The sequence below is a fragment of the Bubalus kerabau genome, chromosome 4 (assembly GCF_029407905.1).
Source record: "Bubalus kerabau isolate K-KA32 ecotype Philippines breed swamp buffalo chromosome 4, PCC_UOA_SB_1v2, whole genome shotgun sequence".
Classification (NCBI taxonomy): Eukaryota; Metazoa; Chordata; class Mammalia; order Artiodactyla; family Bovidae; genus Bubalus; species Bubalus kerabau.
Window position 1 is genome coordinate 35,099,026 of NC_073627.1, and position 27,679 is coordinate 35,126,704.

At 48.7% G+C, this 27,679-nt stretch overlaps 1 protein-coding gene across 11 annotated transcripts in view; it reads left to right on the top strand.

The window, feature by feature from the left end:
- The window catches only part of GAS7 (growth arrest specific 7), a 212,698-nt gene that overhangs the window by 85,434 nt on the left and 99,585 nt on the right, over nt 1-27,679 (top strand). Inside the window, exon 1 of one of the 11 annotated variants that reach the window (XM_055576534.1) lies at nt 13,849-13,949. The exons of the other annotated variants lie outside the window; for them this stretch is intronic. The gene's annotated coding sequence lies outside the window, so the exon portion shown is untranslated. Of the gene's footprint in view, nt 1-13,848; nt 13,950-27,679 lie in introns of those variants that run through there. 11 annotated transcript variants of the gene reach the window in all.

The window sequence follows — 27,679 nt, forward strand, 5'->3', positions numbered from 1 at the left end:
AAGTGGGAATCAAGGATATCATCCCATGTTTGAGGAAAAAGGCACATTTCCAACTTCAGAATGCTGCCCTCATCCCGGACCAACCCCCACATCCCAGATCATGACTTGCCTGTGAGAGACCCTCTGCCTGTCCCTCCCAGCTCCTCCTGATTTAGGAAATTGGCCAGAAGCACAGCATCTCTGGTGGCATTTTCTCTCCCCAAGATCAGGCCAGTAGCCAAGGCCAGCTGAATGGAGCTCAGGGGAGCAGAAACTAGGGATGAGGGAGAACAGGGCCCAGGCTGGGAGCAGAAGGGGCACCTGCCCCAAGTGGGAGCTAATGTTGCGTGACTCGTGGGCACAGTGGCCGCAGAGGCTGGAGAACAGATGAGCCAGTGGGGCAGGGAGGAGCTGGAAAATGCCTTGGGATGGGGCGTGGGGCAGACAAGGAGCCAGCCAGTGGCGCCTTCTTCCCTGCTGCCTGACAGTGAGCCAGACGGGGCAGGTTCCTGTAGCACGTCGGGTAACCGTGTAGCGTGCTCCAGAAGACTGGGCCAAGGTGGGTCTCAGTGGTCCACAGGCAAGACTTTCCGAACCATTAAATCACAAAAGGAGAAGTGTTTTCCTTTTGCAGTGCTCTCAGTTAAGGAGAGTTTGGGGTGGTGCTCAGTGAGAACAGGCCTCGGCAGGTAGCATTGTCTAGTTACGACCGAGTAGCATCGCTTGTTTTTTTTTGTTGCAGTTATTTTTGTGCTGTAGATTTCTGGCAGATGTTACTAGTTTTCCATTCAGAGAATACTATTAAGATTTTCTGAGAAATAAAATGTGTTTTTTTTTTTAAGTAAAGAAAGAGTCAACTAAAAATATTAAGTAAACAAGAGGGGTATGATGTCATGCCAAAAATGATAGTGAAAGATGAGCTCCCAAGGGAAGCTGGATATAGGGGGTTCAAGGTCACCAGCTGTAGGGTCAAATAGACCAGGGCTCACACCCATTAAAATGGGATCTTGGGCAAGTGATTGCATGCCTGTAAGCTATAGTTGACATCATTGTAAACCATGAATATTATATTAAATAAGGTCACGTGTGTTGCATGCTGGGCCCAGTGCCTGACATATAGAGGGTGATAGTAAGTGTTGGTGATTATAAGAAGTGCTCATCAGTGTGAAATATTGCAGTTGAAGGCCAGTGTTTCTGGGAGAAAAATGCTGTCAATGAGCACAGGCCAACCACGGGCCAGCACGCTGTGTGAGGGAGTGAGCTCTCCAACAGCACAAGGGTTTTAGAGGCTTGTCCCTTGCTTAGGGGTCAGTGGCAGGAATCTGCCACTGAATGGGCCAGCCAGACAGCAGGAGAGGTCCCTTTTAAGGAACATTCTATATCCAGTGTGGAGAAACCGTTAACAGAGCCAGCCCAGGACTGCTGTCCTTACAGAGCATGCTTGCAATGTTGGCCTTTGGCTGATGCCACTTGGCTCTAGGGAGGGTTCCCGCCATTCCAGAAATGATAAGGCTGGCTCTTAGGTTCTTTCAAACATTGTGGTTCATACTGAGCACCTGCTTTCCTTCTGGGAGTCTGGGGTTTTGCTCTGTATCAGGCAGAGGATGCCTATGGGATCATGAGTGCGTGCTCAGTCACTTGGTTGTCTCTGGCTCATTGCAACCCCTTGGATTGTAGCCCACCAGGCTTCTCCCTGTCCATGGAATTTCCCAGGCAAGAATACTGGAGTTCCATTTCCTTCTCTAGGGGATCTTGCTGACCCACAGATCAGACCTGCGTCTCCTGCATTGGCAGGTGGAGTCTTTACCACTCAGCCACCAGGGAAGCCCGCCTATAGGACCAGCCCCTGATCGAGCCCCAGAGCTCTGAGTCTCTGAGCATCCCTGGTAGACACACTTCCTACCCATCGCAGCTGGACAAATTCAGTGCATCTTGTGTGGCTGCTCTGGGAGGAGACTCCTGCAAGCTTTGCACCTGGTTTCCTCAGGGCCCGGCCCCAGACACTTTTTCCCTTTATTGATTTTTCTTTTTTTTTTTTTTTTGTATCTTTGTGTTATAATAAATCATGGCTACATACTGGTTTTGTGAGTCCTCCTAGTGAATACCCAGACCTGGGTGGTCTTGGGAACCCTGACACAGCTGGTCTCTGCCTTCCCATCAGAGGAGAACCCAGGCTCCTTCAGCCCTTGAGGGAAGGGGTGTGGGGGTGTGGATGCTGCTTCTGGGATGAGCTTCCCTATCAAGAGTGTGTTGGGGGGCTGCCCCTCTTGGTACTGGTGTGATTTCACTGAGCTTCTCACGAAGCAGCTTAAGAGGTTTGGGAGGAGCTGGTGAGTCTTTTCACATGAGGCCTCAGACTCAGCTGTGGGGCGTATGACATTCTGAAGGACAGATCACAGGCCTGGACTAGTTTGTGCAGAAGTGTCCAAGGTCAAGACCAAGACCCAGTGACCAAGGTTGTTTGATACAGATAGTAGTCAGACACACCATACCCCGGCTCTTTACAGAATGTGAGGTGACCATACCTCCGAGTCAAGATTATGGGATATTGCTGTCAGCTTCTCTCAGTTACAGAGTTAGCCGTCTCCTAGTTGGGGGTCTCTCTAACAACTTCTAGGGGATGGTTTCTTATCTCTGATCAAGGCCCCTGCCCCCAGCCAGGGCAGAGCAGGGTGTGCAGTGTCCAAGCTGTATTCTCAAAGAACTGTCACCAACTGGAGAGTGACAGACATTCTGGCTTGGTGCTGGTTGGGCGGGTGGCCTGGTTTTTCTGTGTGGGTCTCCAGGGAGCTTTTCAGCCGGAAGTAAGCTGGTGGGGGCGGGGGCAGTAGTCTGTATGGAGGAGTGAAGGGGAGGCATTTAGTGACCTGCAAGGAGCCAAAGTGGATCATGGCTGCCCATGCAGAATGTCAGGGACCACGCAGTCCTTATGTGCTAGCTGTGTGTGGGTTTCCATAAGAGGCCTTAAAATGAGTGTGGTGCTATTTAAAAACGGGTCTCTTAGCCTGCCCGGGCCATCCTGGGCACCCTGTAAGGGACTACCTTGAGTGTTGGCGGTGTTACAGGAATGCCTGTGATTTGGGGAGCTCCCCTGGTGGCTCATTGGTAAAGAATCTGCCTGCCAAGCAGGAGTTTCAATTTCAATCCCTGGGTTGGGAAGATTCCCCTAGAGGAGGGCATGGCAACCCATTCCAGTATCTTGCCTGGAGAATCCCATGGACAGAGGAGCCTGGTGGGCTACGGTCCATGGGGTCATGAAGAGTTGAACACAACTTAGCAACTAAACAACCACAGGGCTTTGGGGAACCCCACCTTGCCTCACCAACCAGGTCAGCAGACCGCAAAGGAAGCTCAAAAGTTTGGTTTTGTTCTGGGCGTTTCTGTGGAGATGTGGGCGTGTCCTGACCTAGCTCCCCACGTTGTGGGGGCAGCTTCCAGTTGGGAGGGGGGCCTTCCCCAGTTGCTCGAGTCCTCTTGGGGACTGGCAGAGGCCGGACACCCCACTGAGATCCGAGTCCACCCACATACTCTTGTAGGTGTGACCAGCCTCTGTTCTCCCCACAGTGGGGGTGGGGATGTCACTCCAGAGGCAAGCCTCCCCGACCTGGCCGGGGAGCACCTGCGATCTGCAGGTCTGGTTCTTTCCAGTGGGTGGTCTTTCCCTTCCTTTTCTCTGGCGCCAGGGCCCCCTTAACAGCAAGTACAGGCCAGAATCACCGCAGCTGTAAGAAATAGCCCAGCTGCATGTGGCTTCCTTCACACATCACACTCTCATTTTCCCTCCTTTCTTCCTGCTTCCAGTACAAAGGGGATGCCTTCCCCCATCCTACCCCAACCCTCCCACTCACTGGGGACATTATGGTTTATGTGGGGGTGTGTTCTAATTAGCCTTACCTTGATCTGAGGTCATACTGCATTTTATCCCTCAGCAGACAGCCCCCTGACTCCAGCTCCCCAAAATGCCCCTGATCAGACCTCATCCAGGAGTGCAAGCCACACTGGGCCGAGCCTGGCACTCTGCTCCCTGTGGTTCTTCTACTCTCTCTTTTAAAGACTCTGCGGTTATTTCCTCTCCTAGTGCTGCTCGGCCTGCCCAGGAGTTCCCTGCCATTCTGTGGAGCCCCGCCGGGCAGGCCCTGTGAGGCCTAGGAGGTGTGAACCGTGGCGTGCCTTGTCCACGCTCGCGTGATGGTCTGACTCGGCCAGGATGAGGGGAGATGGCGAGAATGGCTCCCAAAGTTGCATCCACATTCCAGTCCCCAGGCCCTGGGAAGTTACCGGATTTGGGAGAAGGGTCTCTGCAGATGTGACCAAGTTAAGGATTTTACGATAAAGAGATTATCCCAGATTATCCAGGTGGTCCTAAATGCAGTGCTGGGTGTCCTTATTAGAAGGAGGCAGAAGGAGATGCTACTGTGCTGGAAGAGGAGGAATCTGACCAGGAAGGCAGAGACTGGAGTGATGTGGCCACAAGCTAAGGGAGGCTGGCAGCCACCAGGTACTGAAAGAGGCAAGGACAGGATTCTCCCCCAGAACCTCCAGAGGGAATGTGGCCTTGCCAAAAACCTTAATTGCAGTTCAGTCATACAGATTTTGGACTTCTGGCCTCCAGAACTGAGAGTATACACACACACACACACACACACACACTTCTGAGAGAATATATATATAGACTTGGTTTTATGCTACCAAGTCCATGGTAGTTTTTTGAAGCAGCCATAGGAAACTAATATGGAGGATATTTGGGAATGCATATCTCATTGGAAGAAGACTTTACCTTGATAGAAGGGGCTGAATCTCTCATACTCTCTGCTCTATGTTCTTTAGAGTTTGCTGCTGTTGATATTATGCCCTGGCCTGTGCTGAGAAAATGTTAGGCACAAATCTTTCTATTTCATCTTATATAAATGCCTCTCAAATTGGCTTCAGACAAAAAGGGAATTTATAGTTTCGTGTAACTGAAAAAGTCCCAGAATGTCAGCTTCAGGCATGGTTTGATCAAGCAACTTACACAGTATCAGCAATCTGATGTCTGTCTCTCTCTCTATTCCCCTATCTCTTCCCTCTGTCCCTCACCAGCTCTTTTTTTTCTTCTGTGTAGCTTCCATACTCAGGAGGTTTTTCCCATAGGGTGTCAAGATAACCATCAGCAGCTTCACATTTACCTTAATTCCAACTAAAAGCCAGGAATTGAGCACCTGGGTCACTTGTCCCCTCCAGTGCTAGTCACTGTGGCCCAGGGAATAGACTGTGCTCCTTAGAGAGGCGAGGGCCATCTCTCTCCACAAACCATGATGACGGGGTAGGGGAAATATGCACCCCCAAAAGAAAATCAGGGCACTCTCAGCAGAAGTAGGGGTGTGTTGGGGGAAGGCACACTGAGAAGGTAACTGTCACAAGTTGCTTCTGGCTTGGTGTTTCCTGGAGATGTAGCATGCTGTTGGAGCCCAGGGAGGTTTCCAGGCCCCCAGATCACTGTTCTTGGAGATACCAGATCATGCCTTTGAGGCTTTCCCTCTGCCGCAAAAATCCAAATGTGAAAACAGACGTCCACATCCCCACATGTCACAGGAGATGGAGATGCTGACCCCAGAGGTCCTGAAAGGGGAGTATTGGATGAGGGAGCCAAGAGGTTTGTGTCCAGCAGCAGCAGCTGCTTGCATTAGAAAATCCCATTATCAAAGCGTCTTTGAACTTCTGTTGGCATTTACATGACTAATGTTCGATCTGGTGAAAGCCATGCTTGGAAAAGGAAGTGGGGGTGGGTGCTCCCACCACAATGGGGCTTTCTCTTTGGCAACAGTCCAGGAGGGAGGTGACTCACTGTGGGGACTGAACCACAGAGGGGCTCCTGGAGCCACATGAAGACAGGATCCCTCTGCCCCTTGGAGGTGGGAGCCCTGGGCCCCGGGTCCAGAAGGAGGCATTCTGCAGGGAGAATGCTCAGTGGTTGAGCTGTGCTGGGTGGCGGTCAGGAAGCTGCCACACTGAGCAGGTGAGAGGAGAGGTGACTCACTAAGAGGTCCGGAGCCAGCTGTGCAAGTTCAGCAAGTTTCTACTGAATGCATAGAGCTTTTACACCATCATAGAGTCAAGAAACCATAAGTCAAAGTCAACATAAGCCAGGGACCATCTGTGCTTCCAGAACCTACCTCCAGGCTTGTGGTGAACGTACATAAACTGATGAGGACATTTAGCCATACAGTGTCGTGTTATGTTTATTGTTGTGGTTGTAATCACCTGAAAATGAAGATGGTTTTTCACCTTCCTCCGGTGTTGGTTTGCCTGTTAAATCAGATAGTGTTCATCCATGTTTGGAGCCGAGCCTTACTCTTCTCCCTTCAGTAGAGTTAAGCTCCTCGTGGACAAGGCCCTTCTGTCTCGGCTGCTATGGTTTCCAGGTCTAGATGGTGTCTCGAGCTTAGTAGAAGCATGGCAAGTGTTTGCAGGACAGACAGGTGGACACACGTAGTGTGCTGTGTGGCCAGCACCTTGGCGCAAGGGGTCCTGAGCACTCACGGGGCTGGCTTCACTAGACCTGGTGGTTCACGTGCTTTGGGGCAGAGATGGTAGCTTTGGCAGAAAATGCTGGATAATTGCCACAGAGAAGTTAAATAAGCAGTAGGTGTGGAGCAGAGAGCAGGGGATTGTCTGGGCTGCAGGACATAGGGACACACGTGCCCACGCCCGGTGTCACCGTGCCTCTGCTCATCATTGTGGTGGAGGTGGGAGGGAGTAGGGACTCCTTTGTCTGAATGACAGAAAAGTGGGGTTCACAGGTCCTGCCTGTCCCTGCCAGGGAATTGCCAGGAAACCATCACCAACTCAATCTCTGCTGCTGCTTCTTGACCCACTCTGGGAGACCCAGCCGGTGAATGGCCCAGGCAGTAGGATGGAGGTTGCCTGTGTGGAGGCGCATCCTTTCTGACCCTTTTGGTCTGCAGGGCTGGACAGGGCCTCCTGCACAGCCCTCCCCTCCCCAGGCTGCCCCAGCAGTTGCGGCTTCACCCATGCTGGGCTCCCCTGGCTACCCACAGGAGCCCAGGGGCTGGAGGGCTTTTGCTGTGGGAACTGAGACCTCTGGGTCATTAAGTATTCTCATCAGCTGCTGGTGGCTCAGCCCTTCTGGGAGAGAGGAGAGAGGAGAGAGAACATGGGCGTGTGAGCACTTCTGGACTGCAAATTCAGGGGTTTCTGAGACCAAACAACATATCAGACAGCAAAGCAGAATTAGTCATGTTATTTGAAGTTGTTTATGTAAAGGGATTTAAATGATCTATGTCCACTGTGTTCTTGGGCCTTCAGTGGGCAGGGTGCATTTTATTTGTTTTTAAAGCTTGTATCTATTTCAGAAAAGAATCATTTGAGGATGATTTTGGAACACAGAATCTACTTTAAAATATTAAACAGAGGGGTAAGTGTTCCTCCTTCATCGTGAGTCACAGCTTCTCCTAAGATCCAGTGGTTGGTCTCTCCATGGAAATGGACTTGAGTGAGGGTCGCTGGGAACCTGGTCAGTATTAGGCTGTTCCAGAGTTTCTCTGCCTCACCTCTACTGGCATTTGGGGATTTGGGGGTGAATAGTTCCTGGTTGTGGGCTGGGGCGTCCTGTGCATTGTAGGATGTTCAGTAGCATCACTGGCCTCTACTCACTGGATGCCAGTGGTCGACACAATCATGCCAACCACCAGATGTCCAGATCCCCCGTTCCTGGAACCTATGAGTGTATTAGGTCACATGGTCCAGGGAATTGACGTTGCAGATGGAATTAAGGTCACAAATCGCACCTTGTGTTATGTCCCGGGATATGTTGCAGTGTCTCCTAGTTTATAGTCTGTGGGAACTTGAATAAAATTTGTATCCCACTCCTGTGTGAAAATTGTTTAAATCTTGATTATGTTGAATTGGTTCTCAGTGGTTTTCGGGTCTACTGTACTTCTCTGTCTATTCATTCTATTAATTTTTGAGAGTTTGATATTGAAATGCCAACTAAAAAAATCTTAATTTATCTACTTAAAATAATAGTTGTTATATATAATGGAACTATATGTAACCTTGTTCTGTATTTTCCAAGTCTCCTGTATATGTGTTATCATATTTTCATAATTTAAAAAAATTAAAGCAAGAAAATAAAAAAGATTGCAGAGCAGTTGACCTGGAGGTGAGTAGTTTGGATTATATAGGTAGGCCCCAATATAATCACTAGGGTCCTTATCAGTGGAAGAGGATGAAAGAGAGAAAAACCAGGGAACTTCCCTGGCGGTCCAGTGGTTAAAACTCTGTACTTCCAATGTAGGGGGCGAGGGTTGGATCCTTGTTCAGGGAATTGAGATCCCATATACTACTCATTACCTGCTCCCCCACCCCCACCCCCATCAAAAAGAAAAAAAAGAAACCAAAGAGATCAGGGGCTTCCCTGGTGGCTCAGATGATAAAGAATCTTCCTGCAATGTTGGAGATAGAAGGAGTTCAATCCCTGGGTTGGGAAGATCCCCTGGAGAATGGCATGGCTACCCACTCTGGTACTCTTATCTGAAGAATCCCATGGAGAGAGGAGCCTGGCGTTCTACAGTCCATAGGGTTGCAAAGAGTTGGACATGACTGAGTGACTAACACTTTCATTTTTCAGAGAGATAAAAGCAGCATGAAGAAGACTCGATTCACCATTACTAGCTTTGAAAATGGATGAAGGGGCCAGGAGCCAAGAAATGCAAGTGGCTTCTAGAAGCTGAAAATTGAGACAAGGAAACAGATTCTTCCCTAAAACCTCCATAAGGAACATAGTCCTGCTGACACCCTGGATCTAGCCCAGTGAGACCCATTTCTGAAATTCAGAACTCTTAAGAAATTTGTGTCGTCTTAAGCTACTGAATATCAATAACCTCAGATATGCCGATGACACCACCCTTATGGCAGAAAGTGAAGAGGAACTAAAAAGCCTCTTGATGAAAGTGAAAGTGGAGAGTGAAAAGGTTGGGTTAAAGCTCAATATTCAGAAAACTAAGATATGGCATCTGGTCCCATCACTTCATGGGAAATAGATGGGGAAACAGTGGAAACAGTGTCAGACTTTAGTTTTGGGGGCTCCAAAATCACTGCAGATGGTGACTGCAGCCATGAAATTAAAAGATGCTTACTCCTTGGAAGGAAAGTTATGATCAACCTAGATAGCATATTCAAAAACAGAGATATTACTTTGACAACAAAGGTCCATCTGGTCAAGGCTATGGTTTTTCCTGTGGTCATGTATGGATGTGAGAGTTGGACTGTGAAGAAAGCTGAGCGCTGAAGAATTGATGCTTTTGAAGTGTGGTGTTGGAGAAGACTCTTGAGAGTCCCTTGGACTGCAAGGAGATCCAACCAGTCCATTCTGAAGGAGATCAGCCGTGGGATTTCTTTGGAAGGAATGATGCTAAAGCTGAAACTCCAGTATTTTGGCCACTTCATGCAAAGAGTCGACTCGTTGGAAAAGACTCTGATGCTGTGAGGGATTGGAGGCAGGAGGAGAAGGGGACGACAGAGGATGAGATGGCTGGATGGCATCACCGACTCGATGGACATGAGCTTGAGTGAACTCTGGGAGTTGGTGGTGGACAGGGAGGCCTGGTGTGCTGCAATTCATGGGGTCACAAAGAATCGGACACAACTGAGCAACTGAACTGAACTGAAGCTACTGAATTTGTGGGCATTTGTCAGGACAGCAATAGGGAACCGATACTCCTGCCGGTCGCTCCTACCCCCATCGTGACAGCCAGTAAATGTCCCCAGACATTGCCAGATGTCCCCAAAATTGTCCCAGTTCAGAAACACTGGCCACGCGAACCACCATGCTGTTTCCCTAGAAACTGGGGAAGAGCTTCTCTGCTCCGTGATGCGAATGAGGCCAGGAGTGGGTACACCCAGCACGATTGGCTGTATGCCCAGCACGGTTCTCTCTGGGAGGAAGGGACCATTGGTGTAGAAGAGGGCAGGTGTGAGGCTTCCCAGGTAGCTCAGCTGGTAAAGGACCCACCTGCGATGTGGGAGACCCGGGTTCGATCCCTGGGTTAGGAAGATCCCCTGCAGGAGGGCATGGCAACCCACTCCAGAATTCTTGCCCGGAGAATCCCCACAGACAGAGGAGCCTGGGGGGCTACAGTGCGTGGGGTCACAAAGAGTAGGACACAACCCAGCGACTAAGCACAGTGGGGGCCACAGCTGCTCCCCCAACCCCTCCCCGAGGCTCCTGGTGCTGTCACCAGAGGCAGAGTGTGCTTGTGCATATTTGTGCAAAACTAGAAAAGAAGTTGAACTATCTTCAAATGCACCATAAAAGAGAATATAAAAACACAGTAAATGTCAGCTGAAGCAGCCTTGCTCATAGAGTCCTCGGTGAGGAGGACTAGCACGCCGGGTGTTCCTAGCACTGTTTGTAGGCGTTGTGGGCGGGGAGGAGAGGCCAGGGAGCCCAGCCCATGCTGGGGGCCACCAAACCCGGGCTCTGGGCCAGACACTCAGACCCCAGTTTCCTTCTCCCCAACCCTGATGCTGTAATTCTGTTTATTTTGCCGACTACAAAGTCCATATGGTTCTGATTTTGCCTTTGTGATCCGTCATCTCTGCGTGGCTTCGGAGCCAGGGTCCATGTGAAGCGGCTTTGAAGTTGTCCTTCTGGGGTAAGCGGGACGTGGTGCCTTTCCAGGGTTTGATTGGAGCAGTGCTCCAGGAGTTGAGAGTAGGAGGTGGGCGGCCAGGTCAGACGGGAAGAGTGTTTGCAGAGCCTGCAGTGCTTTGTGCAGCCCAGGGCCCCTCTCTGGTCCTCCCAGCTTCTCCCAAGACTGAGGTCACAGTGACTCTTCCTTCCAGGCATCCCAACAGGACACGTGATTCCATGTCAGTTAGAGCTGTGGCCCCTGCTTCTCCCTACAGGGCAACAGCTGGCCTAGGGGCAGAATAAAGGCAGAGATGGGGAGAGGGGAAAAGAGGAAGAGTCAGCGAGCAAGGAGGAGGTGGAAAAAGACGTTGTCTGCATCATTAAAGGGCCGGACGGATCTGTGAAGGACTGGCCTTAGATGGATCTAATGGATGTATGGAGGCCAGTGGTCCCCAAATTTCAGCATGCATTGGAATAATTCACCCCAAAGGCTTGTCAGAAATGGACTGTGGGACCCCACCCCCAGAATTTCTGATTCAGGAGGGCTGGGTTGATGCCCCAAAGTTTCTACTTCTGATCAGATTCCCAGGTGATGCTGCTGCTCCTGGTCCAAGGTGGAGAACTATTCGTCTAGAGCAAGAAGAGGCTCTTTGTAATTAAAAGTGGTATCAGTAACTAATCGGAGAAGGCAATGGCACCCCACTCCAGTACTCTTGCCTGGAAAATCCCATGGACGGAGGAGCCTGGTAGGCTGCAGTCCATGGGGCCGCTAAGAGTCAGATACGACTGAGCGACTTCACTTTCACTTTTCACTTTCCTGCATTGGAGAAGGAAATAGCAACCCACACCAGTGTTCTTGCCTGGAGAATCCCAGGGACAGAGGAGCCTGGTGGGCTGCCGTCTATGGGGTCGCACAGAGTTGGACACAATTGAAGTGACTTAGCAGCAGCAGCAGTAACTAATAGTTCTCAGGACTTTACAGTTTATTGGTGAGGGCCCCTCCCTTTTAAAAATTATAGTTTATTTATAAAAGATAATTTTCAGGTATACAACATACTGATTCAATATTTTTATAGATATAAATATTCCATTTGAAGTTAATAGGAAATAATGGCCATATTTCCCTATGCTGCACACTGTATCTCTGTTGCCTGGGAGGGGCCCACTGATGGTCTGTTCTATAAGGAGACGGCATCATTGTCTGTGTTTTGCTTTTTCTTTTCCAAGGTGAAAGTAGCATGTATTTTAGTTTTTTCCAGACAATAAGATTGACCTTTTTAGGTATAGAGTTCTGTGAATTTTAACACACATTATAGACTTATGTAACCACCACCTGAGCCAGGATATAGAAGAGCTTCATCACTCTAAGATCTTCTCTCCTACCCTCCCTTTGCATTCATCCTGTCTCTGACCTTACCCTTCATGGGTCATCCGTCCTTGTACAGTGGTTTTGTCTTTTTGAGAAAATCATACAAATGGAATCATACAACAGGTAACCTTTTGAGACTGGCCTCTTAATATCTATGAGATGGGTCCAGGTTGTGGCATATATCAATAGTTTGTTCCTTTGCGTTGGTGAGTAATATCCCATTGCATGGATGTTCCATAGTTTGTTCTTTAGTACCTGCTGAGATCTTTTGGGTTGTTGCCAGTTTGGGGTTCTTATGAATAAAGCTGCTATGAACATTTGTGTACAAGACTTGGTGTGGACCTATATTTTAATTTCTTTGGGGTACGTGCCTAGGAGTGGAATTGCCAGGTCATCTGGTAAGTATATGTTTAACTTTGTTAGGAAACTGCTGAACTGCTCTCGAGTGGCTGTACCATTTTGCATTTGCACCAGCGATGGATGAGATTTGCAGTTGCTCTGCATCCGTGCCAGCACTTGATATTGTCCATCTTTTAAATTTTAGTCATTGCAGATCATGTCTGATTTTGAAATATGTAATCGAGCCTCAGAAAGGCGCAGAGAGTTGTCTAAGGCCCCTCGGCTCTTGGTGGCTCCTTGAATAACAGAATCCATACCTTTTGACTTAATGGCTGTGAGTATTCTGGCTGGTGGCTATGCTGAACAGCACTGGTGGAAGGCTGTTCCACATGCCTTACCAGGAACCAGGAGCTCCTGTGTGAGATGCGGGCTGTAGACACATCAGGGCTTGTGTGGCAGGGTTAAGGCATACGTCCAGGGACGAAGGAAACAAGGAAAGTAAGAAAAGGAAGTGAGAATGGAGACAAGACGCGCGTCCTAGAATTGCAGAGGTAGGAGGGACTAAGCTGCTTCTTCAGTCCCTCATCCCCCAAGCCCTTATTTTTTCTTTTTAACTTTTATGGTGGCTCAGTGGTAAAGAACCCGCCTACCAGTGCAGGAGACACAGGAGACATGAGTTTGATCCTTGGGTCAGGAAGATCCCTCTAGCAGGAATTGACAACCCACCAGTATTCTTGCCTGAAAAATCCCATGGACAGAGGAGCCTGGTGGGCTACATTCCACGGAGTCCAAAGAGTCAGACACTACTGAGGACGTGGTTAATTGACTTACACGTTGTGTTAGTTTCTGGTACACAGTAAAGTGAATCAGTTATACACCCGTGCACTCTGTTTCATCCGTGTAGACCATTACAGAATATTGAGTAGAGTTCCCAGTGTTATACAGTAGGTCCCTATTAGTTATCACTTTTACATATAGTCGTGTGCCCCCTTATTTTTGCACTGAGGCTCAGAGAGGGGAAGCTGCCTGCCAAATGTCACTCAGCTCACTGGTGCCTCTTGATTGCATGTGGCCGACAGACGACAGAAGCCACCTTTGTTTCCAGAAGCTTCCTTGGGAATAACACAGGCTGCTTCCCCTTGGTCCTTAAGGAGTAGAGCTGCAAGTAGACACACCTGGTCAGGGTCACCATACCCCTTCGGTGTCTTGGCCTCAGGTCTGTTCTGGGTAAGGACTTGGCTTCAAGAAGGAGCTTGTGCAGAGGGCCAAAGCCACAGCTGAAAGCAGAGGGGTGACTTCACAGGGAGGAGGTTGATGGAGGACCAGGCCCTTCTGCTGAGCTGTTCCACCCACCCTCGCGGGGGAAACGGCACAGCTGTCCTGGAAGGCTGTGGACATGCTTACCCGATTGCAGAATACTTACTTTCGTTTTGAATATCATTTGTTTGGTTGCCACAGCAACGTCAAGTCTCTATTTTAATGCTAACCTGCGTGGCTGCAACTTTCTATATATAAATGCTGCTTTGCACAGTGAATTAGCTGATGCCACGGGGAAGCAGCGGATGTGGAGACAGTGGCAGAAAATGACCAGCGGGTCAGCTTTGCAAGAGGAGGGTCTGTGGGGCTGAGGTGAGTGGGCACCCAGGGCGGTGCTACTGGTCTGCGGGGCAGATGCTCGAAGCTCATTGGAGCAGGGTGAGAGCGGAGCGGGGGAGGCAGCCCCCACACCTGCCACACCTGTGGAAAGCTGGGAGGCAAGTCCTTCTTGGACGGCCTCCTGCTGGGTGGGGGCGGTGTGAGTCTTCAGTTTCCCCACAAATTCCCCCTTCCTCTTCCCTTCACTGAGTCTGGGCCAGCGGGGGACCTGAGGCTCCTGAAAGAGGAGCCAGCCTCTGGGCAGAGTGGTGTCTGCAGTGAGCTGAGTGCTGCGTCAGTTTTCCTTGTTTTCACTTTGACTTGGTTCCCCGGTCTGGAACTTCGCCTCCTCTCTTTAGCTTTTTCTCCCTTCCCTGTTGGGGCTGGGTGGCTCCACGTGGTACAGGTAGAGTAGTCAGGAGAAGCCTGGAAGGGACCTTGGGAGTCGGCTGGTTCAACTCCCTTGCCTCTAGATGAGGGCGAAGCCCAGAGAGGTACACGCTCTGCCCGTGTCACACAGCCGGCCAGAGAGACTGGGGCGGGAACCAGCTCCCCTAGGATCTTCTGACTTGGGTACCCTTGCCTCCTTTGGCCACTTCTGTCATGGGGTCAGGATGGCTGAGGGTATACACACCAGGCTGCAGAGAGGGGGCCCATTACTCGGGGGTGCTTCTTAAGTCACAAGCTGGGGGGGGCATGTAAGGAACCCAGGATTACATAACAGGATCAGAAGCCATTAAGGCTTCAGGAAAGAGCATGGAAGTTGGAGTCTGGAAAACTTGGATTCAATGGATTCAGCCACTTCCCATGTGACCACTGTGTCCACTCTTCCGAGGCTGGATTTCCCCAGGGAGTACGGGCATCTCTTCCCCAGCACTGTTGTGGAGGGTCAGTGTCCCAGCTGGTGTGGACCTGTTGGTGATAACACTGGGGCCCTCATGGGGGTACATGCCTCTGAGGACGAGGGGCCTGGAAACCACGAGCATCCACGCGGCTCCGTTCCCCAGTGACAGGGAGAGGCTGCCACTAGCCGCAGAGGGCTTTGCTGGAGATTGGGTTTCAGACACACCTTGAAATGCACTACAATTTTATCATCATTTAGAAAGTGTCATCTGGGCACCCTCTTCCATGATATCAAACATTCAACTGATATTTTAAGTGCACTAGATCCAAAGACTCGGATCCTGTTCTTTTTTCTTTCTTTATTTTTCCTTGGCTATACCATGTGATTTGTGGAATCTTAGTTCCCCAGGGAGGGATCAAACCCGGGCTTATAACAGTGAAAGCACAGAGTCGTAACCACTGGACAGCCAGGGAATTCCCAACTCTTCTTTTTATTATATTTTAAAAATTTTATTGGCGTATAGTTGCTTTACAATGTTGTGTTATTTTCTACTGTACAGCAAAGCACCAACTCTGTTCTTGAAAAAAGGAAATGTGTACAGTCGTAATCCTGGGTGCCCACAAGGGGTGTACAGTCTGGGGCCGAGAGATTGGAAATGAAGAGCTTGAAGGATGTCCTTTTCAAGGAAGGATGGGTTCTCAGTGGGGAGTAGGCAGTTCAGACAGGGACAAACAGGCCAGCTGGGAGGCGTGAGGTCAGGGGACCAGAAGTGGCCTCCCCTTCTCCCAGGACCTGAGGGCAGAGTCCCCTTTGGGCAGATTGAGAAGGATACCTGTGATCCTGGCCCACTCCCTCTGCTCCCTCCCCAGCGGTCCCAAAACACACATTCCCCTGCCCTGGAGCCTTGCAGAGCTCTGCAGTGCTTACACGAGGAATGAATCCAGCCGTCCTCATCCCCAGGCACCATGCTTCCAGAGTGCTGGCTCCCCAGTTGCTCAGTGTGTGTGATCCCATGGAGGAGGCGGATCTCTGCTCACTCCAACAGCTGTGTCATCTACCTTTATACCCGATGGATGTGCATCTGTCCTCCCCAAGGCTGTGGTACTGGTTCACTTTTTCCTCCTCCTGCTCCATACTTGGCTTTGCCTCTGAACGCATTCTCTGCCTCCCTGCCCAGCGGGTGATGCATGCCTCTCTCCGTAAGCTGTATATCAGCTTCCTTACTCACTGCCTCCCCTTCCAAACCTTCTCATCAACTGTTGAGGCACCATTTTTCCATAGACAGAGTAGCATGGAATTTCCAGGGTCCACCCTTCTGGTTCCCAAATCTCATCCCATGCCTCTCTTCCAAAGAGGGTTGGAGCCAGGCTGGGGTGCTCAGCTCTGGGTGAGATGTAGTTGGTCACACGTTTTCGGCCCTTGGAAGCTGTGTCCTGATACCCCGGAATTTGGTATTCAGTTCACCCTCCAGGTGTCTTAGTAGTAAGAGGTCTTAGCAGGAGGGTGACTAATACAGGGTTTTGTTGTTCAGTCACTCAGTCATGTCTGACTCCCTTGCTGCCCCATGGACTGTAGCCAGCCAGGCTCCTCTGTCCCTGGGGTTTTTTCCCCAGGCAAGAATACTGGAGTGGTTTGCCATTTCCTCCTCCAGGGGATCTTCCAAACCCAGTGATGGAACTCGTGTCTCCTGCATTGGCAGGCGGATTCTTTACCACTGAGCCACCTGGGAAGCCCTAATACAGGGTAAAAGTGCTAATTATACCTTTAGTCTAGGATGGTGGTATTCAGTTCTTTAACACGAGGGCACCCTCTCTTCAAATGACTGTTTAGGCAGGTCCACAACAATTAAAACCAGGAGCTACACGCTGGTGGCCAGTGGGAAAACTCCAGGGGCTTTTGGTGGTGGTTTTTTGTTTCTGCCCATGGTTTCATTTAAAAGTTGTTGAGTTGGTTACCAACCTCCAAAAATCTACGGATTTTATAGTAAGAATTCAAATCTCCAGCCTCTCTTGCAAAAAAAAAATGACTAGCTTTGACGACACTGAGCCCACTGTCCTGCATGACATCAGTATGCTGATGATGATGGAGGGTGTTCCAGTTTGACCCAGTCCCCACCCATCCCTATTGATCGCCAGCACTGAAAGCTATAATGAAACCGTTGCCAATATTTGTGTGATGTTTTTCTTAGGGTTAGGAAATATGAAATAGACCCTGCACCCATGTGTATGAAAAGAAGGAAAGTGAGAGGGCCAGTGGTTTCCAAGAAGATACTAAAGAATCTTATTTTGAAAGTGAATTTATCAGTCTCCTAAAGATGAATTTTTAAGTAATAGACTTAGAACAGGTGCTTTTTTTTTTTTTTTTGCCTTGAAATCCGTGGTTCTCAAAGTGTGATGCCTGAACTAGCAGTCGTATCCCTTAGGATTTTGTTCAGAAATGCAGGCCATTAATGGTGACAACCCCTGTGTTGTCACTTTCCATCCTTTTAAGACCCAGAAGGGAAGAAAGGCAGGGATCCCTGACCGAAGAGAAGGAGTTGAAGCTTTCACCCGACGCCACTCCAGGCAGAGTTCTGTGCATGTCTTGAGGGCAGGAGGGGTTCCTCTGGCTACAGAATCTCCACAAATCCCAGTTTTCTTTTGTCCGGCACTTCTGTCTCTGCATCCCACTGGGGGCAATCGTGGTGAGGAGCCCTAATGCCTTTGACCATCCTGGGGAGATGCATAGTCACTGGGCTGTCTTCCCAGGGAAACAGCAGTGTGTGACCCCAACAAACAAGGCCCAGGAATGAATGACATGGCGAGGGCCCAGATTGGCTGAAACTTATCATAGATGACCAGGCATTCACAGGCTGGGAGTCCTTAGGTGGAAATGTTAATAATATACCAGTTCTTTTAACACTCAGAGGTAAGAGCCCATCACAGATGTATATTTCAGCTCTCTCCTTGGTAACTCAGGCTGCTGTCATCATAGCTGATCACTTGGCTTCTGTCCACTTTCTCTCTGGTTAAAGGCTTTAATGACTTCAGTGGACAGCCTAAGTGAGCCAAGAGAGTACATTTTTTCCCGAGTGCCTTTACTTGAAGGGCACTAGGCCTGTGAGATGCTTGTTTCAGAGACTCTGACTGAGCCATTGTTGACTTCTTTGCCCCCGGCCCATTTTGTTCATTTATGATTTGGGGGCCCCTGCAGCGTGTGGTATGTAAGAGCCCTCCCAGCATAAAATAGGTAAACACATGGACTGTGTGTCTGCCTCTGCCTTCTGCCTTCCTCCTTCCTCTCTTCCCCTTACCCTCCCCTTCATGCCCTGGTGACCCTGGAAAATTAAGAAACCCACTTTCTTAGTGGACTGACAGTCTTACTCGGAGACTGAAGGAGCTCCATTGATTCAGCCGTACTTGTTGGGTGCATTTTCTTTGTCTGGGGACAGATTTGAGTAGGACTCTGTTCATGTTCTCAGGAACCTCGGGTGAATAAGCCGTGGTGACCACTCATCATCAACCCCTGAACAAGGCAGCCGTGGCAGTGATGAGAGGACCAGCCCAGGGGGAGGGAAGATGGGCTGGTGGGGTCGGGGCTGTGGGGGACATCTCCTGGGAGACAGCAAGAAGTGAGAAGGCTGGCCCACCAGACAGCAAGATGGATCTCCATGCTGGCTGGAGCATTGAGCCAGGATGAGCCTTAATTCATGGAGGAACCGGGGAGATGACTTGGGGTCAGTGGGCAAGCATCCACCTTGAAGACAGGACACTGGGCTCAAACCAGTTCTGTGTCTTGTTAGTGGTAAGACCTTGGTTTATTCGATTCTAAAATGAAAATGATTTGATTATAAAATGAATACTTCTCTCCCAGGATTCTTGTAAAGGTCACATAAGCCACAATAGATATGTTACTGACCCACGATTAACAGTGCTTAAGCAAGGAAGAGCTCCAGAGAAGATAAGGACAAATGGTGAAGTGCAGACCGAGGGAATCGATTTTGCGGGGGAAAAGAGACCTGGTCCTTTGTCCTCCTTGTTATCTAACGTGTGTGCTCAGTCATGTCTGACTCTTTGTGACCCCATGGACTGTAGCCCGCCAGGCTCCTCTGTCCATGGAATTTCCCAGGCAAGGATATTGGAGTGAGTAGCCATTTCCTTCTCCAGGGCATCTTCCCCACCTAGGAATCAAGCTGGCATCTCCTGCATTGCAGGCGGATTCTTTACCACTGTGCCACCTGGGAAGCCCAATCTGTCTCATTTTTAGGAACGTGAAGTCAGGGTTGGAAGCATTCTCTCCAGGTGTCCTGGCTGATGGCAACAATTCAAATGAAGACGCACGCGGGCCCCTTTGAGAAGATTGCCAGGCCCTTGTGTAGGGCTTTGTGTAGGTGGGTTCACAGCTCTTGTGCATGGCCGTGTCTGTTTCTTGATCTGATTTGCAAGCGGTCACCAACTTCCCAGGAACCCTGGTGATATAGGTGTTTCCAGGCCCCACAGATTTTACTGGCCCCTTCTGCTGGTCCCCAAAATCCTAGTCTTGCCCCACGGAGCGTGCTGATTCCCTGTCACGTGCTGTTCCTCTTTCTCCTTCAGCGAGCTCGGTCTGTGTCAGGAAGGTCATATGGTGTCACTCTGAGAGGTTAGCCCGCAAGCTGTGCAGCAGGAGTGACTCAGCATTGGGGATCTCAGCTGATGAGTTTCCTAAAGGTTGCTCAGTGATTTCATGGGGATGGAACAGTATGGAAGTACAGCTGATACTTACAAAGTTTCTTCCATCATTTTGGCCCTCTTATTCAGTCTTTGCAAGAATTTTGTGCAGGGGGTGGTGGTATTTCCGTTTTTGCATGTGGAAAAGAAAAAGAGGTTCAAAGAGGTAAAGTGACTTGCCTGAGGTTATATGGCTGGTACGCTGTAGAACTTACACTTGAACTTCCTCTGCCCTGGCTGAAGGTTAGAAGCTAGGTTTAAGGACAAGCAGAGGCATGTCTGTGGCCATCCACGTGGTTTGTGGGGGTTGCCTCTTCTCTTTCTAATCCGTGTCCACAGCCCAGACATCGTGCATAACCTTCTTTAGGGAGCCCCCGTCGCGGAGCGGAGGCTGTGGTTCCTCGAAGCCTCTGGAATCTTCCAGGCCTCCTTGTTGGAATGGAGCTTTGCATTTCAATGAGTGGAAAAAAAATAAGCAGAAGAGGCTTTGCCAAAAGGGAAAATCAAGTGCGTTTATGACTCCTCTTTGTGTGCACAGATGTTTCCTCCCGGGTCACCCCCCCTTTGCGGGGGCTCACTGGCCACAAACAGATGGGAAGTGGCTCATGGTTGAGCTGAGAGCCAGGCTTGTTGGCAAAGGTCTTCTTGCATGGAGCTGTGTGGGGGTCAGCCTGGGGAGGGGTCCTACGTGGGGTTTGGCTTCTGCCATGCCATCTGGCCAGACCTAGTTCTCCAGCCCTGATGGCAACATTAGCACCAAGGCTTAGGGCCAAAGATCAAGGAGGAGGAGGCTTGGCGTCCAACCTCAGTCTGCCTCTGAGTCTTAGTTTCCCCATCTGTAAAATGGCAACATGAGATTAAGTGATCTCTACAGTCCTTCTGGTCTCTTAATTTTTGTGTTAGCCCTGCATTGGTTGAGTAAGTTCTTAACTGTTGCTCATTTTGTCTTAGTTCATTTTCTTAAAAATAAAGACATTCCCTCCCCCCCTACCAAATCTCCCTGTCATTTGAAAGATAACACTATGAACCCTAATCTGATAAATAGTTTTCATTTTAGGGGATGGCAAATGAGGTGGGACATGTCAAGGGGGGTTTTATTAGCAAATGTTATCTAAATATTTTGTATTCCCTTGTGGCTCAGTGGTAAAGAACCTGCCTGTCGATGTAGGAAGTTCGAGTTTGATCCCTGGGTTGCGAAGATCTCCTGGAGAAGGAAATGACAACCCACTCCAGTATTCTTGCCTGGGAAATCCCATGGACAGAGGAGCCTGGCAGGCTGCAGTTCATGGGGTTGCAAAAGAGTCAGATACGACTTAGCGACTAAAACAACAATAAGTGAGATGGGATATATCGAGGGAGATTTTATCAGCAAATATTATCTAAATATTCTTCATAAGGCTATATGCATGCATTAATTCATAATGGAATAAGTTAAAGAGTTTTTTTAAATGCACTTAAAATGAATATGCTCATTATAGAAAACTTGGAAAATGCAGAAATAAGAAAAAATAGTTAGCATTCTTTTCTGGTTTTTTTTTTCTTTGCTGTGCATATTTGTCTACATAATTGGGATCATATGGTACATTTAACATTGTATATGCTGATTTTGGGGGGAAAGGCACCATTTACGACTACATCTTTAAAATAAAGAGGAATTTTTAATTTTTAAAATTAACTCTAAATTTTGAACGTGATGAAATACATTGCAACAGCCAGAGGAATCCCACAAAACAAAGAGAGCCTTTGTAACGTTTTCATGTGTTTCCTTTGTGCTCTGCTTAGAGTTGGGGGGAGCGTTATTTTCCGTGGTTGAGATCATGCTGCATACTCTCATTTCTAAAACTGGAACCACTCAGAGAAGATGATATAAAAGAGGGTTTTGATGGCAGAAAACATTGGCTATTGAGGGGTTTATGAGTCTTTCCTGTTTAAGGGTGTGGAGGAAGATTTGGTTCATTCAGTGTGAGTTTTAAATGTGCAGAAGATCATCACCCAAGTTCTTTGGCAGAGAGAGTGGCCCCTGTGATGCTCCCACATCACTTGGACCGTGGTAGATGAAGAAACAATGACTTTTTGTTGGGTGTGTCTCCCAGCGCAGCATCCACAAAGCTTCAGTAGCTGCTCCCCCCAGCCATCGGCTTGTGCTTGGACAGAAAAGGTGGCATCAGTTACTGATGTGCCCCACATGTGGCCAGAGGCTTTGTCTGTACTGGCCTTAAAGGATATTGCAGGAGAAACGTGTATCATAGTTCCAGGGTGGGAGGAAAGCTGTAGAGAAGGACCAAGGGAAATACTCGGTACCAAACCTTGCAGCTGGACAGTCCCCCAGACTGCACAGTTTGCTGGATTTCTGAGTTGGGGGTCGGTGCACTAAGGAAAGGAGAAGGCAATGGCACCCCACTCTAGTACTCTTGCCTGGAAAATCCCATGGACGGAGGAGCCTGGTGGGCTGCAGTCCATGGGGTCACTAAGAGTCAGACACGACAGAGCGACTTCACTTTCACTTTTCACTTTCACGCATTGGAGAAGGAAATGGCAACCCATTCCATTGTTCTTGCCTGGAGAATCCCAGGGACCGGGGAGCCTGGTGGGCTGCCATCTATGGGGTCGCACAGGGTCGGACACGACTGAAGCGACTTAGCAGCAGCAGCAGGAGCAGCACTATGGAATGCAACTAGGAGATTTCTCTGGTGATCCAGTGGTTAAGACTTCGCCTTCCAATGCAAAAGTGGAAGTTTGATCCCTGGTCAGGGAGCTGGGATCCCACATGCCTAGTGACCAAAAAGCCAAGGCATGAAACAGAAGCAGCGTTGTAACAAATTCAACAGACTTCAAAAATGGTCCACATTTAAAAAAAAAAAAAAAGGCATTTATATGGTTATTCCCCTGGCAGCATCTTCTTAATTTTGATTTCTCTCTCAATGTCTGGAGAGTAAGTGGGTGGTGTCTTCAACTTGCATGTCTACAGGAACGTTCCTGTTTCTTTCATGACAAGTATTAATATAACTCAGCTGGATATGTACATCTTGAATGTCTTAACTTTTTGGACAGAAACTCACATTTACACCTCAGTCTTTTCCATCACTCAGCAAATGTTTATTAGACACCCACAGGGATAAACAAAACCATGGTGATGCCCATGAAACTTTGACCTCAGTGGGATGTGTCTTCTAGCACTTTCAGATGGTCCACGCCAGGCCCTGATGAACTGTGAGCGAAACAAAGCCTTCCCCACATGGAGCTTTTTATTTTAGTGGGAAGTGTTCTCTGTGAGTAGGAGCAGAGGAAAAGTCTGGAGAAGGACTGATTTCCTGATAGCATTTCTCTTGTGCTTGTTGGTGTGCATGACTTTTGTCATTGATTGTTGATTTTCATATATTTGTTCTGGTCTTTTCTAGTGGAATACTTCTTAAACCTACACTGATTCATTATATCCTTGCTTTCTGTGCTTTTCAGTTTTGGGTGATCCTTTTAAGTTTACTTTGCACTTTACTGATTTAATATTTTTATTTATCCACAGCTGCTCATGTGGCTTTAAATGAGCAGTTTTCATATAATCGTTTCCTCATCCCTTTTCTTCGTTACGTCATCCTTTCTGTTTTGCCTGTTTTTTTCCATTACAGTTTTTCTGTTCCTCTCTAAGAGGTCACAGCTTCTTACATTCTAGCAGTTTCCTGCCATTTTAAATTACTTTTTGAATTACTTTCTGAGATGTGCTCTTCCTTTGAGCCTTTGGGATGGTGTTTCCTCACTCATTTCCCATGTGTTTCCCCTCCGCTTAAACTTTCTTAACAAGGCAGGGTCTATGTAGACTCTGCGTTATACCAACAGAGTATATAGATCGTCTGTCACAGGCTTTCGCACTCTGTAAACTTGGGGGAAGGTGGAATCCCTTTTCACGTTTGCTCAGCTGCAGGTTCAGTGGTGTACTTATATCTCCCAGGCCGGTCCTTGTTTTCAGATTGGCCGTCACCTGCTGCATTGTCCTGTACTGCCTGGTTCTCTGCTCTTCCGAATGGGTGGAGGGCATGAGAAACCCATCCTGGCCCCATCCCCACGCACTGCTGCCAGGGCACCCTCCAGACTTGACCTGTGGGATCCAGACTTCTCCCAATAACCGACATCCCTCCCAGGCCCCTGCACCTGCCTGCACTGCCTGCTGGCTCTTTTTCCGGGCATCTCTGTGCTGAAACGGGTGGTGGAGAAGGAGGAGCAGCCCTCAGGCTGCTTCTGAGCCACAGGGGCTGGCTGTTCAGTGCTCGAGCGGGTGCAGATCCTGTGTATCACATCAGGACCCCAGAACGATGAGGGTGCCAAGTGCATCTCAGATTAGACACAGAGCAGTGAAGGTGTGAAGGGCTGTTTCCCCTTTCACAATTAGTCTGTGCTTTGTAAGATTGTCTCCATTCACTCCACTGGCCTTAAAGGTTGTTGTTCAGCCGCTAAGGTGAGGTCAGGTGTCAGGTATCTGACTTTGCAACCCCATGAACTGCAGCACACCAGGTTTCCCGGTCCTTCACTATCTCCCGGACTTTGTTCAAACTCATGTCTGTTGAGTTGATGATGCCATCCAACCATCTCATCCATCTCATCCTCACCCTTCTTCTCCTGCCCTCAATCTTTCCCAGCATCTGGGTCTTTTCTAATGAGTCACCTCTTCGCATCAGGTGGCCAAAGTATTGGAGCTTCAGCTTCAGCATCAGTCCTTCCAGTGAATATTCAGTGAAATTTCCTTTAGGATTGACTGGTTTGATCTCCTTGAAGACCAAGGGACTCGCAAGAGTCTTCTCCAACACCACAGTTTGAAGACATCATTTCTCTGGCACTCAGCCTTCATGGTCCAACTCTCACATCTGTACATGACTACTGGAAAGCCCATAACTTTGACTATACAGACCTTTGTCAGAAAAGTGATGTCTCTGCTTTTTAATACACTGTCTAGGTTTGTAATAGCTTTTCTTCCAAGGAGCAAGCATCTTAAAGGTTCTGGAGGATTTTTTCCTTGGATTCTGATTGCCACTCTTTTTGGATTTTTCATAGCTTGGGTGGGTTTTATCTTTTCCTCTTATTGCCACTTTAGCCCAAGGTTGACAGAGGTGTTCACAGGCCTCCTGCCAATGCCCCTTCCCACAGGAAGTCCCCTGCATCCCTCTACTGTCCTCTTGGTCCTCCCTGTGGTGATTCAGGCCCACACCAGTGCCCTCATTCCTGCAGTTGTGGTTATGTGGTCACTAAAGAATTCCAGTTTGGTTTTCTGGGATTCAAAAAAGAACCTCCTAAACCACTGCCTGGATGCTGTGTACTAGTGTTACACATAGCCTGAGAGTATATTTCTCCAACTGGGCTGAGTTTACAACTAAGGATATACAAAATGATCTTAGATGATGATCATTTCTTATCTCCTAAGAAAACTTAGGAGATAAGTTTTTAAGTTCCACTGATTTCGCTGTGTAATATAAAAGAGAGTCCAAACCCAATCAAATCCATGGTTTTTAGATATTATTGCTTTGGGCCAGGCTAAATTCAGGTTCCATGTAAGTCTGTAAAAAAGCAGTTAAGGAGGGACTTCCTTGGTGGTCCAGTGTCTAAGAATCCACCTTCCAGTGCAGGGGACCAGCGTTTGATTCTTGGTCAGGGGAACGAGATCCCACTTGCTATGACTACTGAGCCCTCATGATCTAGAGCCCGTCCTCCACAATAAGAGAAGCCTGCATGCTGCAATGAAGACTCTGCAGCCAAAACACCACCGCCCACCAATTAAGTAAATCATAGTGTAGCTGATGCATGATGATGGAAAAGATTTGATAGCAGAACGTGAGTGACTGAGGTCCGGGAGATGCTGAGTAGGGGATCCCATAGTTCTAGAACTGTATCTGTTAGGAGGCCTTTTAGACAAACCAGGTGCCATTTCTGATTATGTCCACGTGATCTGGGGACTCCTTTATGATAGGGACACATCTCCTTTACGAGGGGCCTTGGACCCCACCATGTTGAATGCAAGGAACTGGCTGCCAATCACTTCACAGGAGCCACCGTGTGGCCAGGTAGGCTGGGCTGGCCACTGTCTACATTCAGCCACGTCCTCTTTCTTGCTTTCTTCTGAGCGACATCTCTCTGAATGTTCCCTCGCTTCCCTGTGCATCCTCAGGCTCACTGACACCTTGTGTGCCCGTGTTCAGATTTCCATACCCACCTTACTTCCATATTCCTCTTTCTGAGATTAGCAGGGGAAATAGCCTCTCTGTAGTCAGCAAGCACTTTTTTCATTATCTCACATGGACACTTAACTCCACATTTCTTCTTAAGATCCCCTCCACATCATTTCCTGTGACTCTGATCCTCAGAACCTGCATCCGTTCATTCCCCATCATGTAGCCCCTGCATGTGAGGCATTGGGCTGGTTTGGAGGGGAAACAGATTAAGACCTGGGTTTTTTTCTTTGCCTTTAAGAATCCTGAGAGAGGCCCATGGAGATGGAGGGCACGGAGGTGGGATGGATGCATTCTCCTGCAACTTGAATGCGACGCCCCCTTCTCCCGCCCTGGTAGGTTCCCCTGTGCATCCTTTCTGCATGAACTCAGTGTTGACCTGGAGCAGCAGTGCCCAGTCTTTTTGGCACAGAGTTTCCTGGAAGACAATTTTTCCACAGACTTGAGTAAGGAATGGTTTGGGCATGATTCAAGTGCGTTACGTTTATTTTGCACTTCACTTCTATTATTATTACATTGGCTCTACCTCAAATCATCAGGCTTTAGATCCTGGAGGTTGGGGACCCCTGACCTTTAGGATTTCACCATCATCTCCATGCAGGGGCTCCAGTTCCATGTGCTGGACTCACCGCGGCTGCCCAGTGATCACTTTGAACTTGGACGTGTCAACAACAGACTCCACCACAACCCCCCAAATGGCTCTTAATGGCTGGATCACTGTGCGACTGGTTCTAGCTTCCCTTGCTCCCTTTGGAGTCGACTTTTACTGTTGCTCCTTCCCCTGACGTCTCATCAGTTACCGAAGCTTATTCTACTTCTTACTTAGTGTCTTCCTGCTCTGGTCAAGCCCTTCTTTTCATCCCTGCTGTCCGGCAAAGTCTGTATCTTCTGAGGAGCCACCCCTCCGCCTCCCAGATGAAAGTGCTCTGCCCTCCTCTGGATTCTGAAAGATCCTATTGTTCACCAGCTTATCAGTTGGCACTCCTTACAGACTCCTCTGTATGGTTCTTCTTTTTTTTTTTTAACACTTGTGTTTGTGGCTTATTAACCTTCCAAATTTTTAGAAGTCAGTTCCTACATATAATACTTGCCTGCGTCATCCACAGCATTCAGGAAGGTGTCATTAGTAACTTGATTACTTATGAGCTTGATTAGTTATTAGTTTGGAGAAGGCAATGGCACCCCACTCCAGTCCTCTTGCCTGGAAAATCCCATGGACAGAGGAGCCTGGTGGGCTGCAGTCCATGGGGTCGCTAGGAGTTGGACACGACAGAGCGACTTCACTTTCACTTTTCACTTTCATGCATTGGAGAAGGACATGGCAACCCACTCCAGTGTTCTTGCCTGGAGAATCCCAGGGACGGGGGAGCCTGGTGGGCTGCCGTCTGTGGGGTCACACAGAGTTGGACACGACTGAAGCGACTTAGTAGTAGTAGCAGTGGTTATTAGTTGCTTGATGGATCAGGTAGCCAAGGGGCTGTGTATGGGGTGGGGGTGTCTTTGAGACCCTGTACTGTAGAGACTCCACAGGCTGGTGAATAATTTCTCCCTTCATCATTCTGAAGCATTTAGAAAAAGTGAGTCAACACCATCCCCAGATGTTCTTTCTTATTAATTATCATTACAAGACAACACAATTTGTCCAACGGGGGTCCCTCAGCAAACGTGGCCTATTTTGGTTGACAGTGTTCAACTTGACTGAAAAAAAGAATAATTACAGGAAGGTTGGTTGCATCTAACTCCATTCAACTTGGGGAAAATGAAGCTTGGTGGAAATGATTGTGGGTCTTTTTGCTTTTGGATCATGGGGCTCCATAGGTAGAGACATACTTATTTCCAGGGACCAGAAGGAAATGAACAATTTGTGCTTTTTCACAGCCAACTGTACTGGTAGAGGACTATTTGTAAAGCAAAAGAAACATGACTTCTGGATTGAATGCTAGGATAACCCCAAACAGGAAACCTATTAGAATGTATATATGA